The following is a 19,027-nucleotide window of genomic DNA, read 5'->3' as shown; positions in this document are numbered from 1 at the left end:
CTATCATGTACCTGCTACTCACCTGTCATGTTGCACCTGCTGACTCACCTGTCATGTTGTGCCTGCTGACTCACCTGTCATGTTGTACCTGCTGACTCACCTATCATGTATCTGCTGATTCACCTGTCCTGTTGTGCTTGCTGACTCACCTGTCATGTTGTACCTGCTGCCTCATCTGTCACTTTGTACCTACTACCTCACTTGTCATGTTGTATCTACTACCTCACTTGTCATGTTGTACCTCCTGACTCACCTGTCATGTTGTACCTGCTGACTCATCTGTCATGTTGTACCTGCTTCCTCACCTATCATGTTGTACCTGCTGACTCACCTGTCATGTTGTGCCTGCTGACTCACCTGTCATGTTGTACCTGCTGACTCATCTGTCATGTTGTACCTGCTACGTCACCTATCATGTTGTACTTGCTAACTCACCTGTCATGTTGTACCTGCTGACTCACCCGCCATGTTGTACCTGCTGACTCATCTGTCATGTTGTACCTGCTTCCTCACCTATCATGTTGTACTTGCTAACTCACCTGTCATGTTGTACCTGCTGACTCACCCGTCATGTTGTACCTGCTACCTCACATGTCATGTTGTGCCTGCTGACTCACCTGTCATGTTGTACCTGCTGACTTATCTGTCACGTTGTACCTGCTACCTCACCTGTCATGTTGTACCTGCTACGTCAACTATCATGTTGTGCCTGCTGACTCACCTGTCATGTTGTACCTGCTGACTCATCTGTCATGTTGTACCTGCTGAATCACTTCTCATGTTGTACCTGCTACCTCACCTATCATGTTGTACCTGCTGACTCATCTGTCACGTACCTGCTACCTCACCTGTCATGTTGTACCTGCTGAATCACCTGTCATGTTGTACTATCAGTAATATGTACCCCACCCTGGAATGTGGCACTTATTCTACGGATCTACAACCCATCACCAAACAACAGTATTGGTTGCAGTGATTTACAACTCTTCACTAAACAGCAGCAGTAATGGTTGTAGTGACCTACAACCCATCACCAAACAACAGTATTGGTTGTAATGATCTACAATCATCACAAAACAGCAGTATTGGTTGTAGTGATCTACAGCCCATCACCAAACAGCAGTGTTAGTTGTAGTGATCTACAACCCATCACCAAACAGCAGTATTGGTTGTAGTGATCTACAGCTCATCACCAAACAGCAGCAGTGATGGTTGTAGTGATCTACAGCCCATCACCAAACAGAAGCAGTGATGGTCGAAGTGATCTGTAACCCATCACCAAACAGCAGCAGTATTGGTTGTAGTGATCTACAACCCATCACCAAACAGTAGCAGTGATGGTTGTAGTGATCTACAACCCATCATCTAACAGTAGCAGTGATGGTTGTAGTGATATACAACCTATCACCAAAGAGCAGCAGTGATGGTTGTAGTGATCTACATCCCATCAGCAAACAGCAGCAGTGATGGTTGTAGTTATCTACGACCCATCACCAAACAACAGAAGTGATGGTTGTAGTGATCTACAATCCATCACCAAACAGCAGCAGTATTGGTTGTAGTGATCTACAACCCATCACCAAACAGCAGCAGTATTGGTTGTAGTGGTCTACAACCCATCACCAAACAGTAGCAGTGATGGTTGTAATGATCTACAACCCATCACCAAACAGTAGCAGTGATGGTTGTCGTGATCTACAACCCATCACCAAAGAGTAGCAGTGATGGTTGTAGTGATCTACAACCCTTCACCAAACAGTAGGTGACGAAGACGGGAATATGAAACAGTAATAAGGCAAGTGTTGAGAGCACAGCATAAAAGCAAGAACAACAGGAAGGAAAGAAGAGAGAGACTTCATAGATAAAGAAACAAACTGCTGGAATTGTCACCCAACAGGAAGACCGAAAATCTAAAGGAATTATACGATGGTAACGACTGTAGTGACCTTGTGCTATTATGTCAAGGTCACGACGAAGGAGAGAGAGTGAGAGGGGGGAGAGAGAGACGGAGGAAAGAGAGGGGGAGAGGGGAGAGAGGGGGAGAGAGAGAGCGAGAGAGAGAGAGAGAGTGAGAGAGAGAGAGGGGGAGAGGGGAGAGAGGGGGAGAGAGAGAGCGAGAGAGAGAGAGAGAGAGAGAGAGAGAGAGAGAGAGGGGGGAGAGAGTATGCTTCACTTTCTTGGTTTGCCTGCCCCCCTCTCATCTGCGACTGCTTGAGAGAGTAAAGAACACAGGAGAGATGTGGGTGGCCTTACTGTTATGTACAAGACTAACATTCTCAAAGTACCACACTTGGCTCCACTTCGAGAACAGCGGGCAGAATGCAGCAACTTCATCTGAGATCATTTATCCCCAGGATGACTCGAGTATGGAACACATTCGTACAGCATTATGATGTCAACGAGATAATTCAGAACTTCAGTGTATGAGATGGTGAAGTACTTAGCTGGTAGGTACCTGCACACACACCAGAACTTCAGTGTATGAGATGGTGAAGTACCTAGCTGGTAGGTACCTGCACACACACCAGAACTTCAGTGTATGAGATGGTGAAGTACCTAGCTGGTAGGTACCAGCACACACACCAGAACTTCAGTGTATGAGATGGTGAAGTACCTAGCTGGTAGGTACCAGCACACACACCAGAACTTCAGTGTATGAGATGGTGAAGTACCTAGCTGGTAGGTACCTGCACACACACCAGAACTTCAGTGTATGAGATGGTGAAGTACCTAGCTGGTAGGTACCTGCACACACACCAGAACTTCAGTGTATGAGATGGTGAAGTACCTAGCTGGTAGGTACCAGCACACACACCAGAACTTCAGTGTATGAGATGGTGAAGTACCTAGCTGGTAGGTACCTGCACACACACCAGAACTTCAGTGTATGAGATGGTGAAGTACCTAGCTGGTAGGTACCTGCACACACACCAGAACTTCAGTGTATGAGATGGTGAAGTACCTAGCTGGTAGGTACCTGCACACACACCAGAACTTCAGTGTATGAGATGGTGAAGTACCTAGCTGGTAGGTACCAGCACACACACCAGAACTTCAGTGTATGAGATGGTGAAGTACCTAGCTGGTAGGTACCTGCACACACACCAGAACTTCAGTGTATGAGATGGTGAAGTACCTAGCTGGTAGGTACCAGCACACACACCAGAACTTCAGTGTATGAGATGGTGAAGTACCTAGCTGGTAGGTACCAGCACACACACCAGAACTTCAGTGTATGAGATGGTGAAGTACCTAGCTGGTAGGTACCTGCACACACACCAGAACTTCAGTGTATGAGATGGTGAAGTACCTAGCTGGTAGGTACCTGCACACACACCAGAACTTCAGTGTATGAGATGGTGAAGTACCTAGCTGGTAGGTACCTGCACACACACCAGAACTTCAGTGTATGAGATGGTGAAGTACCTAGCTGGTAGGTACCAGCACACACACCAGAACTTCAGTGTATGAGATGGTGAAGTACCTAGCTGGTAGGTACCTGCACACACACCAGAACTTCAGTGTATGAGATGGTGAAGTACCTAGCTGGTAGGTACCTGCACACACACCAGAACTTCAGTGTATGAGATGGTGAAGTACCTAGCTGGTAGGTACCTGCACACACACCAGAACTTCATACTCACAAGGAGAGAAAATGTTAAACAGAGAACCCGGGGTTCTAGCACAGATGCAAATGGAGAAAAACGAAAATTACGAGCGGGGAAGAACAAAAGAAAATAGAAAAAGGATCAGAAAAGCCAAAGAAGGTAAAAGGGGAGATGAGGTAAAGCGAGTAAATGTAAAACTTATACAGCAGGAAAAGGCAAGACTGAAAGGGAACTAAGTCACAGCAGACGAAAGACAACAGTAAGAAACCAGTTTGTAGACTGAAGATGGAAGCAAAATCAAGAGAAACGACAAGAATGTCTGCGAGAAATTTATCAAACGATTTAAAAATGTGAAAACAAGGATCAACCAGGGAGCAAGAGAGACAGGTGCACCAGGGAACAAGAGAGACAGGTGCACCAGGGAGCGAGAGATAGGTGCACCAGGGAGCAAGAGAGACAGGTGCACCAGGGAACAAGAGAGACAGGTGCACCAGGGAGCGAGAGATAGGTGCACCAGGGAGCAAGAGAGACAGTTGCACCAGGGAACAAGAGAGACAGGTGCACCAGGGAGCAAGAGAGACAGGTGCACCAGGGAGCAAGAGAGACAGGTGCACCAGGGAACAAGAGAGACAGGTGCACCAGGGAGCAAGAGAGACAGGTGCACCAGGGAGCAAGAGAGACAGGTGCACCAGGGAGCAAGAGAGACAGGTGCACCAGGGAGCAAGAGAGACAGGTGCACCAGGGAACAAGAGAGACAGGTGCACCAGGGAGCAAGAGAGACAGGTGCACCAGGGAGCAAGAGAGACAGGTGCACCAGGGAGCAAGAGAGACAGGTGCACCAGGGAGCAAGAGAGACAGGTGCACCAGGGAACAAGAGAGACAGGTGCACCAGGGAGCAAGAGAGACAGGTGCACCAGGGAGCAAGAGAGACAGGTGCACCAGGGAGCAAGAGAGACGTGTGCACCAGGGAGCCAGAGAGACAGGTGCACCAGGGATCAAGAGAGACAGGTGCACCAGGGAGCAAGAGAGACAGGTGCACCAGGGAACAAGAGAGACAGGTGCACCAGGGAGCAAGAGAGACAGGTGCACCAGGGAGCAAGAGAGACAGGTGCACCAGGGAGCAAGAGAGACAGGTGCACCAGGGAGCAAGAGAGACAGGTGCACCAGGGAACAAGAGAGACAGGTGCACCAGGGAACAAGAGAGACAGGTGCACCAGGGAGCAAGAGAGACAGGTGCACCAGGGAGCAAGAGAGACAGGTGCACCAGGGAGCAAGAGAGACAGGTGCACCAGGGAACAAGAGAGACAGGTGCACCAGGGAGCAAGAGAGACAGGTGCACCAGGGAGCAAGAGAGACAGGTGCACCAGGGAGCAAGAGAGACAGGTGCACCAGGGAGCAAGAGAGACAGGTGCACCAGGGAACAAGAGAGACAGGTGCACCAGGGAACAAGAGAGACAGGTGCACCAGGGAGCAAGAGAGACAGGTGCACCAGGGATCAAGAGAGACAGGTGCACCAGGGAGCAAGAGAGACAGGTGCACCAGGGAGCAAGAGAGACAGGTGCACCAGGGAGCAAGAGAGACAGGTGCACCAGGGAGCAAGAGAGACAGGTGCACCAGGGAGCAAGAGAGACAGGTGCACCAGGGAGCAAGAGAGACAGGTGCACCAGGGAGCAAGAGAGACAGGTGCACCAGGGAACAAGAGAGACAGGTGCACCAGGGAGCAAGAGAGACAGGTGCACCAGGGAACAAGAGAGACAGGTGCACCAGGGAACAAGAGAGACAGGTGCACCAGGGAGCAAGAGAGACAGGTGCACCAGGGAACAAGAGAGACAGGTGCACCAGGGAACAAGAGAGACAGGTGCACCAGGGAACAAGAGAGACAGGTGCACCAGGGAACAAGAGAGACAGGTGCACCAGGGAGCAAGAATGACAGGTGCACCAGGGAACAAGAGAGACAGGTGCACCAGGGAACAAGAGAGACAGGTGCACCAGGGAGCAAGAATGACAGGTGCACCAGGGAACAAGAGAGACAGGTGCACCAGGGAACAAGAGAGACAGGTGCACCAGGGAACAAGAGAGACAGGTGCACCAGGGAGCAAGAATGACAGGTGCACCAGGGAACAAGAGAGACAGGTGCACCAGGGAACAAGAGAGACAGGTGCACCAGGGAGCAAGAATGACAGGTGCACCAGGGAACAAGAGAGACAGGTGCACCAGGGAACAAGAGAGACAGGTGCACCAGGGAACAAGAGAGACAGGTGCACCAGGGAACAAGAGAGACAGGTGCACCAGGGAGCAAGAATGACAGGTGCACCAGGGAACAAGAGAGACAGGTGCACCAGGGAACAAGAGAGACAGGTGCACCAGGGAACAAGAGAGACAGGTGCACCAGGGAGCAAGAATGACAGGTGCACCAGGGAACAAGAGAGACAGGTGCACCAGGGAACAAGAGAGACAGGTGCACCAGGGAGCAAGAATGACAGGTGCACCAGGGAACAAGAGAGACAGGTGCACCAGGGAACAAGAGAGACAGGTGCACCAGGGAGCGAGAGATAGGTGCACCAGGGAGCAAGAGAGACAGGTGCACCAGGGAACAAGAGAGACAGGTGCACTAGGGAGCAAGAGAGGCAGGTGCACCAGGAAGCAAGAGAGGCAGGTGCACCAGGGAGCAAGAGAGACAAGTGCACCAGGGAGCAAGAGAGGCGGGTGCACCAGGAAGCAAGAGAGGCAGGTGCACCAGGGAGCAAGAGAAACAGGTGTACCAGGGAACACGAGAGACAGATGCACCAGGGAGCAAGAGAAACAGGTACACCAGGGACAAGAGAAACAGGTGCACTAGGGAGCAAGAGAGGCAGGTGCACCAGGAAGCAAGAGAGGCAGGTGCACCAGGGAGCAAGAGAGACAGGTGCACCAGGGAGCAAGAGAGACAGATGCACCAGGGAGCAAGAGAGACAGATGCACCAGTAAGCAAAAGATGCAGGTGCACCAGGGAGCAAGAGAGACAGATGCGCCAGGGAGCAAGAGAGAGAGGAGAACCAGGAAGCAAGAGAGACAGGTGCACCAGGGAGCAAGAGAAACAGGTGCACCAGGAAGCAAGAGATGCAGGTGCACCAGGGAGCAAGAGAGACAGGTGCACCAGGAAGCAAGAGAGGCAGGTGCACCAGGGAGCAAGAGAGACAGGTGCACCAAAGAGCAACAGAGTCAGGTGCACCAGAGAGCAAGAGACATAGGTGCACCAGAGAGCAAGAGAGACAGGTGCACCAGGAAGCAAAAGAGACAGGTGCACCAGGGAGCAAGAGAAACAGGTGCACCAGGAAGCAAGAGAGGCAGGTGCACCAGGGAGCAAGAGAGACAGATGCACAAGGAAGCAAGAGAGGCAGGTGCACCAGGGAGCAAGAGAGAGAGGTGCACCAATAAGCAAGAGAGACAGGTGCACCAGTAAGCAAGAGATGCAGGTGCACCAGGGAGCAAGAGAGACAGGTGCACCAGGAAGCAAGAGAGGCAGGTGCACCAGGGAGCAAGAAAGACAAGTGCACCAGGGAGCAAGAGAGACAGGTGCACCAGGGAGCAACAGAGTCAGGTGCACCAGAGAAAAAGAGACACAGGTGCACCAGAGAGCAAGAGAGACAGATGCACCAGGGAGCAAGAGAAACAGGTGCACCAGGAAACAAGAGAGGCAGGTACACCAGGGAGCAAGTGAGGCAGGTGCACCAGGGAGCAAGAGAGGCAGGTGCATCAGGGAGCAAGAGAGACATGTGCACCAGTAAGCAAGAGATGCAGGTGCACCAGGGAGCAAGAGAGACAGGTGCACCAGTAAGCAAGAGATGCAGGTGCACCAGGGAGCAAGGGAGACAGGTGCACCAGTAAGCAAGAGATGCAGGTGCACTAGGGAGCGAGAGAGACAGGTGCACCAGGAAGCAAGAGAGACAGGCACACCAGGGAGCAAGTGACGCAGGTGCACCAGTGAGAAAGAGAGAGAGGTGCACCAAGGAGCAAGAGAGACAGGTGCACCAGGGAGCAAGAGAGGCAGGTGCACCAGGGAGCAAGTGAGGCAGGTGCACCAGGGAGCAAGAGAGGCAGGTGCACCAGGGAGCAAGAGAGATAGGTGCACCAGGGAGCAAGTGAGGAAGGTGCACCAGGGAGCAAGTGTTTACGAGATTATTGGGTCGTTTTCGCAGAGCGGGGTTCAATGATAAAGGCTTCGGAGGCTTCTTACTTTATCTGCAATGTCGTGGGGTACACAAGCAGTGTGTTAAGTGCCCATGACCCGGGAGGGCCATGCCCACGAGGGAGAGAGGAGTAGGACCTGTTGTCTGAGTCTAGGCTGCTGAGTGAGTGAGGCAGAGGCAGGGGTGGGCATACTGAAGTGGTAAGCCTATAGGTGGCAGCACCAGCATGGCACAAAATATGAACTCAGCTGGCAGACAGCATGGCTGTCTGTGCAGACAGTACAGGCTGTCTACATTCACTCGGCCACTTACCACATGGTCGACCCAACCATGTCTGGTGGCAAAAAAAACTCGGCCTCTCTCTCGTAGGAACAGGGCACAGAACACAAAATAAAAACGTGTATATATATATATATATATATATATATATATATATATATATATATATATATATATATATATATATATATATATATATATATATATATATATATATATATATATATATATAAATATATATATATATTTATATATATATATATATATATATATATATATATATATATATATATATATATATATATATATATATATATATATATATATATGGACATACTAAAAAAAAAACTTCCTACAGGGAGGTAAGAAAAGAACATGTGGGGTGTGATAAACATCGTGGTCATAGGCAGTGAGCGTCGATGGGCATCACTGCACGCTTTCCTGCATCTGGACAGATACTGCAACACAGGAGACATCACTGTGGCTGAGCTGTTGTGATGTAACAGGGCACGGTCTCCTCTGGAACGGTGAAGCAGTCATTGTATGAGTCGCTGCAGGTTTCACTCAACCTGGGGCACAACCTGCTGGTGCCCTCAAGTGAGGCATCGTCAATACTCGGCAACTGGGCAGGACTTCTTCTGGCAAGCAACTCAGGAGGACATTTCTCGATTGGTACTGTCACTGGGGCTGCCACTGCTGGCAAGCATGAAGTGAGTTGTGGCAGAGACGACTCGGAAAAACATCTGGGAGTCGTAACAGCATACACTGTACTGCAGTGAGTGGGCTAGCAGTCAAAGTGACATCTTTGTGCAGGCTGCTCACTGAAGCTATGACACGAGGCTGACACAGCGCCTGCCGACAGGGCTTAAACTGTGGCTTGACGAGCGTCATTCTCTCGGCAGTTGGAGTTATAGCAGAGGTTAGTCTAAGCATCCCCAGACTTCTCTACATATAACTGCACTCTGACGGTCTGGAGGTGAAGTGAAACAAATCTCAATGGGAATCGTAGCAGGTACGATTCTACAGGGCATCACGAGCGGCGAACAATAAGAGCTTTCTGTACAAGAGGCTCAGACGCTCGGGCTGACTAATATCAGCTGTCAAACATGCGGGTCACACAGGGTGACAAGTAACACAGTGGTGGTGCTACACAGTGGTCTGGGCTCATGACCACACAGGACACACGGTAAACTGCACACACCTGCACTGCATATGCGGCACTACAGGGCTTACTAGCAAATAACGCTTTTCTGTGCAAAAATTAACACTAAGCTATACACAAACATGTGAGAACACTGACTGAGAGGAATTAATTAACGCATGACATATATCTTCTCTCAGTCTTCTCGACAATACTGAAATAATTACTAGAACACTCGATGTGACATCATGTGATGTCAGGCGTGACATCGCGAGGTGACGTCAGCAGACGTCTCGAGGTGACGTCATGAAGTCGGGCAGCATCGTGGGTGACGTCGTGAAGTCGGGCAGCATCATCGGTGACGTTAGTGTGATGCGGGCAGCAGACCACAGCATGTGGCCTGGGACATCTGGCTTGGTAACCCACGTGGCTTGTAGATCCACGTGACATCGTCCACACCCAACGTGGCTTGCTCCACGTGGCTTCGAGTGGCCTCGGGCACTCGGATACACAGCTCTGGCAATGAATTCACACGGAAAACAGCAGAAAACACAGCAAAGGGAGTGATGGCATGATGGTGGAATGTGGTGGTAGGCTGCTGAGGTGTGTGTACAGCAGGGCGAGCGTGGGCTAGGCAAGGAACAGCCACTTCCTCCTCTCCCACCCACAACACGGCGAGATACTTACACTGGACGCAGAAATCACCACAAACTCACCTCTGACTTGCTGAAATAGCTGTGCTGAGCTGAACAACAAAGGCAAAGCATACAAGTGACGCTGAACAAGTAACTTGAGAAACAGCGTGGGACGCGCTGTGGCGTGGAGTCACAGGGACGCCACTTACAATTTTCGAAGGAATTTGGTAAATTTCGGCTTGATCCTGCGTGTACCTGTGTCTGGATGCAAGAGAGACAGGTGCACCAGGGAGCAAGAGAGACAGGTGCACCAGGGAGCGAGAGAGGCAGATGCACCAGGAAGCAAGAGAGGCAGGTGCACCAGGAAGCAAGAGAGGCAGGTGCATTAGGGAGCAAGAGAGGCAGGTGCACCAGGAAGCAAGAGAGGCAGGTGCACCAGAGAGCAAGAGAGGCAGGTGCGCCAGGAAGCAAGAGAGGCAGGTGCACCAAGGAGCAAGGGAGACAGATGCACCAGGAAGCAAGAGAGGCAGGTGCACCAGCGAGCAAGGGAGACAGGTGTACCAAGGAGCAAGAGAGACAGGTGCACCAGGGAGCAAGAGAGGCAGGTGCACCAGCGAGCAAGGGAGACAGGTGTACCAAGGAGCAAGAGAGACAGGTGCACCAGGAAGCAAGAGAGGCAGGTGCACCAGCGAGCAAGGGAGACAGGTGTACCAAGGAGCAAGAGAGACAGATGCACCAGGGAGCAAGAGAGACAGGTGTACCAAGGAGCAAGAGAGACAGGTGCACCAGGGAGTAAGAGAGACAGGTGCACCAGGGAGCAAGAGAGACAGGTGCACCAGGGAGCAAGAGACAGGTGCACCAGGGAGCAAGACAGGCAGGTGCACCAGGGAGCAAGAGAGACAGGTGCACCAGGGAGCAAGAGAGACAGGTGCACCAGGGAGCAAGAGAGACAGGTGCACCAGGGAGCAAGAGACAGGTGCACCAGGGAGCAAGACAGGCAGGTGCACCAGGGAGCAAGAGAGACAGGTGCACCAGGGAGCAAGAGAGACAGGTGCACCAGGGAGCAAGAGAGACAGGTGCACCAGGGAGCAAGAGACAGGTGCACCAGGGAGCAAGACAGGCAGGTGCACCAGGGAGCAAGAGAGACAGGTGCACCAGGGAGCAAGAGACAGGTGCACCAGGGAGCAAGACAGGCAGGTGCACCAGGGAGCAAGAGAGACAGGTGCACCAGGGAGCAAGAGAGACAGGTGCACCAACAAGCAGTGGACACAATACACTAAAGAGAAAGATGTAAAAACACTTTTAAGTGAACTGGCTGCAGTGAAGACAATGGTACCTGACACAGTGTCACCATGGATTCTCTAACAAGAAGCAGAAACACAAGTTCTTGGATACCTAACAATTTCTAGAGAGAAGAGTAAGCATGGGACTAAGGACTGGTGTCACTGACACTCATACCTTGCAAGGTAATGGACAAAATTAGGAGAGTGATAGTACACTTGTCGAAACGTGTCTTCATAAACAGTATTCAACACAGGTTAACGGATGGCAAGTGTTAACTCGAACCTGCTGCACTTCTATCATTAAGTTGTAAAAATGAGGCGGGAGAGAGAGAGAGAGAGAGAGAGAGAGAGAGAGAAGAAAGGCTGCTAGAAGGCGTGTGATACTGTACCTCACATGAGACTTAGACAAGAACTTAGTGATCAGGTTGGATTAACTAGAGTATGCTACAGTGTATTAAAGAGTATCTTATGCGAAGAAGACCGCTACTGATTGTCCAAGAAGTCCTGATGGTAAAGTTTACTAAGGAAGATCATGGAAGATTATACTGTTTCTGGTATATGTGTATGACATACCAGAAGAGGTAGTCACATATATTTTCCTTCGCAGATGTAAATATAACCAGTAGAATATAAAGCAAAGAGGTCAAGAAAGGATACAAAAGGTTGGTCAGCAAGTGGCTACTTTAATTCACCCCAGGAAATGCAAGGTTACGAAAATTGGGAAAGGAGCAGTAAGATCGGGGAGAGATGCTGCAAACCTTACTTAAGGAGGAAGACCTGGAGGCACACATTAACAGATTACGCTGTATACTTAGTTTAATAACTTCATTATGCACCTTATTCTCATCCTTTGAGTGGTGGTCAAAAATATTTCAGAGGCACATGATGGGTCCAGGGACTGGACTGCAAAGTTTTGATATCTAAACAAGTTACATGTATATATCTGGTTGTAATGGTAATAATTACTTATACAGACATGAGTATACTCACAAAGATATTACAGTGTAGCTTATATGTTTTATACAGTGATCTATATTACCGACTATTTTAAGACGGTATAGTTGACTAAACAAGTTTAAAAGGTTATGCACCTTATTCTCATCCTTTGAGTGGTGGTCAAAAATATTTCAGAGGCACATGATGGGTCCAGGGACTGGACTGCAAAGTTTTGATATCTAAACAAGTTACATGTATATATCTGGTTGTAATGGTAATAATTACTTATACAGACATGAGTATACTCACAAAGATATTACAGTGTAGCTTATATGTTTTATACAGTGATCTATATTACCGACTATTTTAAGACGGTATAGTTGACTAAACAAGTTTAAAAGGTTATGAGTTGTTTACAATAGTCAGATTATTTTTCCAGAATGGTTGGTAATGCGTCACTGTGGATAAAATTCTTTGACATTCTGGACATTTGTCACTCAGTTGTCTCTTAAATTATTTCTTTTTAGCATCCCCAGCACTGTGATGGGAGGTGCAACAAAGCTCCTGGAGAGCGAAACGTTGCCTTAATAAAATGTTGCATTAGTTGCATCTGTGTCTGTTTACCTAACTATAGTTCATCTGGTGGTGTATATGTGAGAGAGATACTTGTAGCCCAGACGAAGCCTGGCAGTAGTGACGATGTTTGTTGGGCAACTCTGAGAGTATCTTAGAAGAATCTGCTTAAAGAGTTACTCACGACATTATGTACAACATATGTGTGGGTCATCTTGAAGTACACATCACTAGCATCGTACTGGAGAAAGTGCAGAGGTAAGTAATAAAACTAGTTCCTGAGCTAAGGGGGATGAGCTGTCAAAAGTGACTGAAGGAACTGAACTTGACATTATAGGATAAAAGAAGCAGAGGAGACATGATAACGACATACAAAATGCTCAAAGGACTGACAGGTGGAGAGGGATAGACAAGAAACAGGTACACAAGCAGCACCTACTCTACCATTAAGTAATTCAGTACATTCCTTCCCCATCCTGCTCTCCCTCTCATTACCTCTGCCTCCATTCTCTCTCCCTCCCTCCCTCTCCCTACCTTGCATCTCCTAAATCCCTCCTGCCTTGCTGCCTCTGCGTCCCCTCTGTATTACTTCCCGTCTCCCTGCCTTCCTCCGCTCTCCTTCCCTCTCTTTCCCTCTGCCTTCATCCCCTCCCTACACCCCCACCCCCTCTCTCTTCATCCTCCCTCAGTTTGTTCATGTATTGCACACAGTCATTCCAGAATTCCAGGCATTTCAGCTGGACACGGGGTATGGGTGCTCCCCCCGTGACACATGTCCACCTCTGGGAGGGACACCTGCAGTTAATTACATTTCCTGAAGGCTCACCTGTACCAGACATCTTCATTTATGAGGCGAGTAATGTCGTGGTTCATTTTGAGGAACCTGAGTTCTAGTTTACACAGTGTGTGTGTGTGTGTGTGTGTGTGTGTGTGTGTGTGTGTGTGTGTGTGTGTGTGTGTGTGTGTGTGTGTGTGTGTGTGTGTGTGTGTGTGTGTGTGTGGCGGAGATCACACACACACGATTACTTTAAACATTAAAGCACTTACAGAGACTGAGCTCACAGAGATAACAGACGCAGTTTTCCCAGTATGATACCAAATTTTCAGGAATAGAGGATGCGGAGAAGTAGCACTGTTAATTAGAAAGCAATGAATTTTTGAGAAAATGAGAGGAATGAACAGAGGTAAGTCAAACATCTACACACTCAAGACTGTGGGAGCCAAGGTAACGACAACAGTGATGTTCAGCCCGTTATTAAACAGTAACGACAACAGTGATGTTCAGCCCGTTATTAAACAGTAACGACAACAGTGATGTTCAGCCCGTTATTAAACAGTAACTGAGACTGCAATAATAATGTACAACGTATACAGAGTATATATATTCCCCAGAGAGAAATTAGGTCAAATAAGAATGACCCTAAATGGATTAATAATAGAATAAAGCATCTATTAGGAGAGAAAAGAGGAATTTATAGGCGCATCAAAAGAGGAGAGGTTAACCTTATTGACGAGTATTCTTATTTTACTAGAAGTAGAAAAGGGGATTAGAAAGTTTAAACGCGACTATGAAATTAGAGTTGCTAATGAATCAAAGACTAATCCAAAAGAGTCCTTTCAAGTGTATAGGACAAAAGTCAGAGAAAAAAGTGGGACTGCTGAGAATTGGGATGGACAGGAAATGTGTTCTGTATATATTGGTTATTTCTTGTCAGTATTTACACAGGAAGACATAAATGATATCCCAGAAAGTGACGATTATTCAGTTCCTGAAGAAAACCAATTAAGGAATATTACTGTCACGAGGTAAATGGTTATCAGACAGGTAGATAAACTGAAGCAAAATAAGTCTCCGGGCCCCAGTGAATTATTTTCAGGAGTGCTTAAAGAATGCAAGTTGGAACTTAGCCATTAACGAGTGTGTTTAATGCGTCCATCTAATCTGGTGTTGTGCCGGAGATGTGGAAGATGGCTAATGTAATTCCTGTATTTAAATCAGGGGATAAGTCCATTCCATCAAATTACCGCCCAATAAGCCTGATGTCTATAGTGAGCAAATTATTAGAATCAATATAGCTGATATTATTAGAAGTCATTTTGAAGAGCATAATTTGATTAATGAATCTCAGCATGGATTCACGAGGTCGTTCCTGCCTGACAAATTTACTGACGTTCTTCAATAAAACATTTGAGGCAGTAGATAGTGGTGACCTGTACTTAGGTCAGTGAGGATGTGTCTAGTGTACTCTATGGACTGAACCAAGATGCCCTCCATCGAGCAACTTTACCGGCAGCTTAAGCTGCTGGTAAAGTTGCTCAATGGAGGCTATCTTGGTTCAGTCCATAGAGTACACTAGACACGTCCTCACTGAGCTAAGTACAGGTCACCACTGTTTATATGGATTTCAGTAAAGCCTTCGACAGAGTACCTCACAATAGAATCTTAAGAAAAGTGGCAGCTCATGGTATAGGACGTAAAGTTCTAGCATGGATGTAGGCATGGCTTACCAGTAGAAAGCAGAGAGTTTCCATTAAATGGGGATTAGTCACTAGCGGCGTTCCACAAGGATAAGTTTTAGGCCCATTGTTGTTCATAATTTACATTAACGACCTTGATGAAGGAATTACAAGTGACATGAGCAAATTTGCTGCTGATACAAAAATAGGCCGAATGATCGATTCCGAGGAGGATACCAATGAACTCCAGGAGGATTTCGACAAATTAATGTCTTGGTCTAAAAAGTGGCAGATGAAGTTCAACGTGGACAAGTGTAAGGTCCTAGTCCTTGGGAATGAAAATAACCCTCAAAGTTATAAATTAGGTGTAGTAATGCTTGATCACACAGTGTGAAAAAGACATGGGAGTCATGGTGAGCAGAAACCTTAAGCCAAGACAACAGTGCCTCAGTGTGCTCAACAAGGCTAACAGATTACTAGGACTTATTTCAAGAAGTATAAGTAAGAGGAGTCCAAACGTTATTTTACAGCTCTATACATCACTAGTGAGGCCTCACTTGGATGCTGCTCAGTTTTAGTCTCCTTACTACAGGATGGATATAAATTCATTAGAGAACATACAGACGAGGATGACTAAAATGATTCACTGTATAAGGAAACTCCCGTATGACTACTTAAACAAAGGGCATAAACAAAGGCGATATTAATAAAATAGTGAGGATATCGACTCGGGTAAGAACCAGGAATAACGAATCTAAGTTTGATAAATTTAGATTTAAAAAGGACATAGGTAAGTACTGGTTTTCAGAGGTTTGGATGCGTGGAACAATCTTCCGAGTAGGGTGGTCGAGGCTAGGACCCTGGGTAGCTTTAAGAAGAGACTGGACAATTGTATGAGTGGGAGGGGGAACTGGGTTTGATTGGTGTCGTGGGTACGGAAGTAAATTCTTGGATAGCTTTGGGGAGGGGTGTTTTTGAAAAGGGTCTGCCTTGTATGGGCCAGTAGGCCTTTTACAGTGTTCCTCCATTCTTATGTTTTTAAAACAGAAGCTGAGAGAACACTGATGATCAGTGATAGACATAACAGGAGCTGCTGAGAGGAGAACACTGATGATTAACGTAGAGCTTCTGATTATAGGAGATTTTAACTACAATAAAATAGACTGGGAGAATTGGGATTCAAACATGGCGGACCAGAATTTTGGAGTGCTAAAATAACGAATGTGGTGATGAAAACTATGTGATAACATTTGTATGTGAAGGATACAACGAGAGAGAAAGAGAAAGAAAGAGAGAGAAATGAACCGGCAAGGCTAGATTTCGTATTCGCCCTAAGGAAAATCTGATACAGGAGATACAGAGTACAGAAGATCTCTGAGCGAAGGTGACCATACAGTGCTGAGTTTTGAACCCATTATGGAAATGAACCTGAAAAGAAACAGAACAAAGAAGGGAAGAGAAAAATTAAAGTATGGCAGAGGAGACTACACAAGTATGAGAGAATTCTTAAATACAAGAAAGTGGGAAACAGGAACAAGAGGTAAAAACATTGAATGTAACTTTGGAGTCTTCAGTTAGAAAGTGCTATGAGACAATATAAATACCCAGAAGTTGAATAAACAGGTTGTGTCAAGAAGAAAGATGCCATGGTTCACCCTGAGATGCAGAGAAGCATAAGTTGAAAGTGCAAGAACATGGACAAAAATATAGAAAGCAAACAGTAGAAAACAGTAGCTAGCAGAAGAACTGGCAGCGAACATGCACGAGAGAGAAGAGACGCTGACTGATAGTTTGAGAATGATGTGACATAGCAAGATAAATGTGAACACAAGTTGTTATAGTCACACTACGAGAAGGACAACAATAAAGCAGCAGGTAATAGCACTCAGGAAGGAATGAAGAGAACTAACAATCACCAGGAACTCTATGAGGAACTGAAGAAAACATTTACATCTGAGGAAACGAGAACATTGCTAGGGAATTGAAGAGCATAACAACGAACACCAGACACACACTTGAGAAGTGAAGACACTACTGACTGAACTACAACGAACACCAGACACACATTGGAGAAGTGAAGACACTACTGATTGAACTACAACGAACACCAGACACACATTGGAGAAGTGCAGACACTACTGATTGAACTACAACGAACACAAGACACACATTGGAGAAGTGAAGACACTACTGATTGAACTACAACGAACACCAGACACACATTGGAGAAGTGAAGACACTACTGAGTGAACTACAACGAACACCAGACACACATTGGAGAAGTGAAGACACTACTGATTGAACTACAACGAACACCAGACACACATTGGAGAAGTGAAGACACTACTGATTGAACTACAACGAACACCAGACACACATTGGAGAAGTGAAGACACTACTGATTGAACTACAACGAACACCAGACACACACTGGAGAAGTGAAGACACTACTGAGTGAACTACATCGAACATTCAAACACTGGAGAAGTGAAGACACTACTGATTGAACTACAACGAACACCAGACACACATTGGAGAAGTGAAGACACTACTGAGTGAACTACATCGAACACCAGACACACACTGGAGAAGTGAAGACACTACTGAGTGAACTACAACGAACACCAGACACACACTGGAGAAGTGAAGACACTACTGAGTGAACTACAACGAACACCAGACACACATTGGAGAAGTGAAGACACTACTGAGTGAACTACAACGAACACCAGACACACACTGGAGAAGTGAAGACACTACTGACTGAACTACAACGAACACCAGACACACATTGGAGAAGTGAAGACACTACTGAGTGAACTACATCGAACATTCAAACACTGGAGAAGTGAAGACACTACTGACTGAACTACAACGAACACCAGACACACACTGGAGAAGTGAAGACACTACTGAGTGAACTACAACGAACATTCAAACACTGGAGAAGTGAAGACACTACTGAGTGAACTACTTCGAACATTCAAACACTGGAGAAGTGAAGACACTACTGAGTGAACTACATCGAACATTCAAACACTGGAGAAGTAAAGACACTACTGACTGAACTACAACGAACACCAGACACACACTGGAGAAGTGAAGACACTACTGAGTGAACTACAACGAACACCAGACACACACTGGAGAAGTGAAGACACTACTGAGTGAACTACAACGAACATTCAAACACTGGAGAAGTGAAGACACTACTGACTGAACTACAACGAACACCAGACACACACTGGAGAAGTGAAGACACTACTGAGTGAACTACAACGAACACCAGACACACACTGGAGAAGTGAAGACACTACTGAGTGAACTACAACGAACACCAGACACACACTGGAGAAGTGAAGACACTACTGAGTGAACTACAACGAACACCAGACACACACTGGAGAAGTGAAGACACTACTGAGTGAACTACAACGAACACCAGACACACACTGGAGAAGTGAAGACACTACTGAGTGAACTACAACGAACATTCAAACACTGGAGAAGTGAAGACACTACTGAGTGAACTACAACGAACACCAGACACACACTGGAGAAGTGAAGACACTACTGAGTGAACTACAACGAACACCAGACACACACTGGAGAAGTGAAGACACTACTGAGTGAACTACAACGAATATTCAAACACTGGAGAAGTGAAGACACTACTGAGTGAACTACAACGAATATTCAAACACTGGAGAAGTGAAGACACTACTGAGTGAACTACAACGAATATTCAAACACTGGAGAAGTGAAGACACTACTGAGTGAACTACAACGAACACCAGACACACACTGGAGAAGTGAAGACACTACTGAGTGAACTACAACGAACACCAGACACACACTAGAGAAGTGAAGACACTACTGAGTGAACTACAACGAACACCAGACACACACTTGAGAAGTGAAGACACTACTGAGTGAACTACAACGA

General features: G+C 47.0%; 1 protein-coding gene across 1 annotated transcript in view; it reads left to right on the top strand.

Annotated features, from left to right (window-relative positions):
• The window catches only part of LOC128687035 (cell adhesion molecule Dscam2-like), an 817,703-nt gene that overhangs the window by 475,759 nt on the left and 322,917 nt on the right, over nucleotides 1-19,027 (top strand). The gene's annotated exons all lie outside the window — the stretch shown is intronic.

This window comes from Cherax quadricarinatus, chromosome 7 (assembly GCF_038502225.1).
Source record: "Cherax quadricarinatus isolate ZL_2023a chromosome 7, ASM3850222v1, whole genome shotgun sequence".
NCBI classification, from domain to species: Eukaryota; Metazoa; Arthropoda; class Malacostraca; order Decapoda; family Parastacidae; genus Cherax; species Cherax quadricarinatus.
The sequence above is the reverse complement of the archived record's forward strand: the minus strand, read 5'-3'. Positions and strand labels throughout refer to the sequence as shown.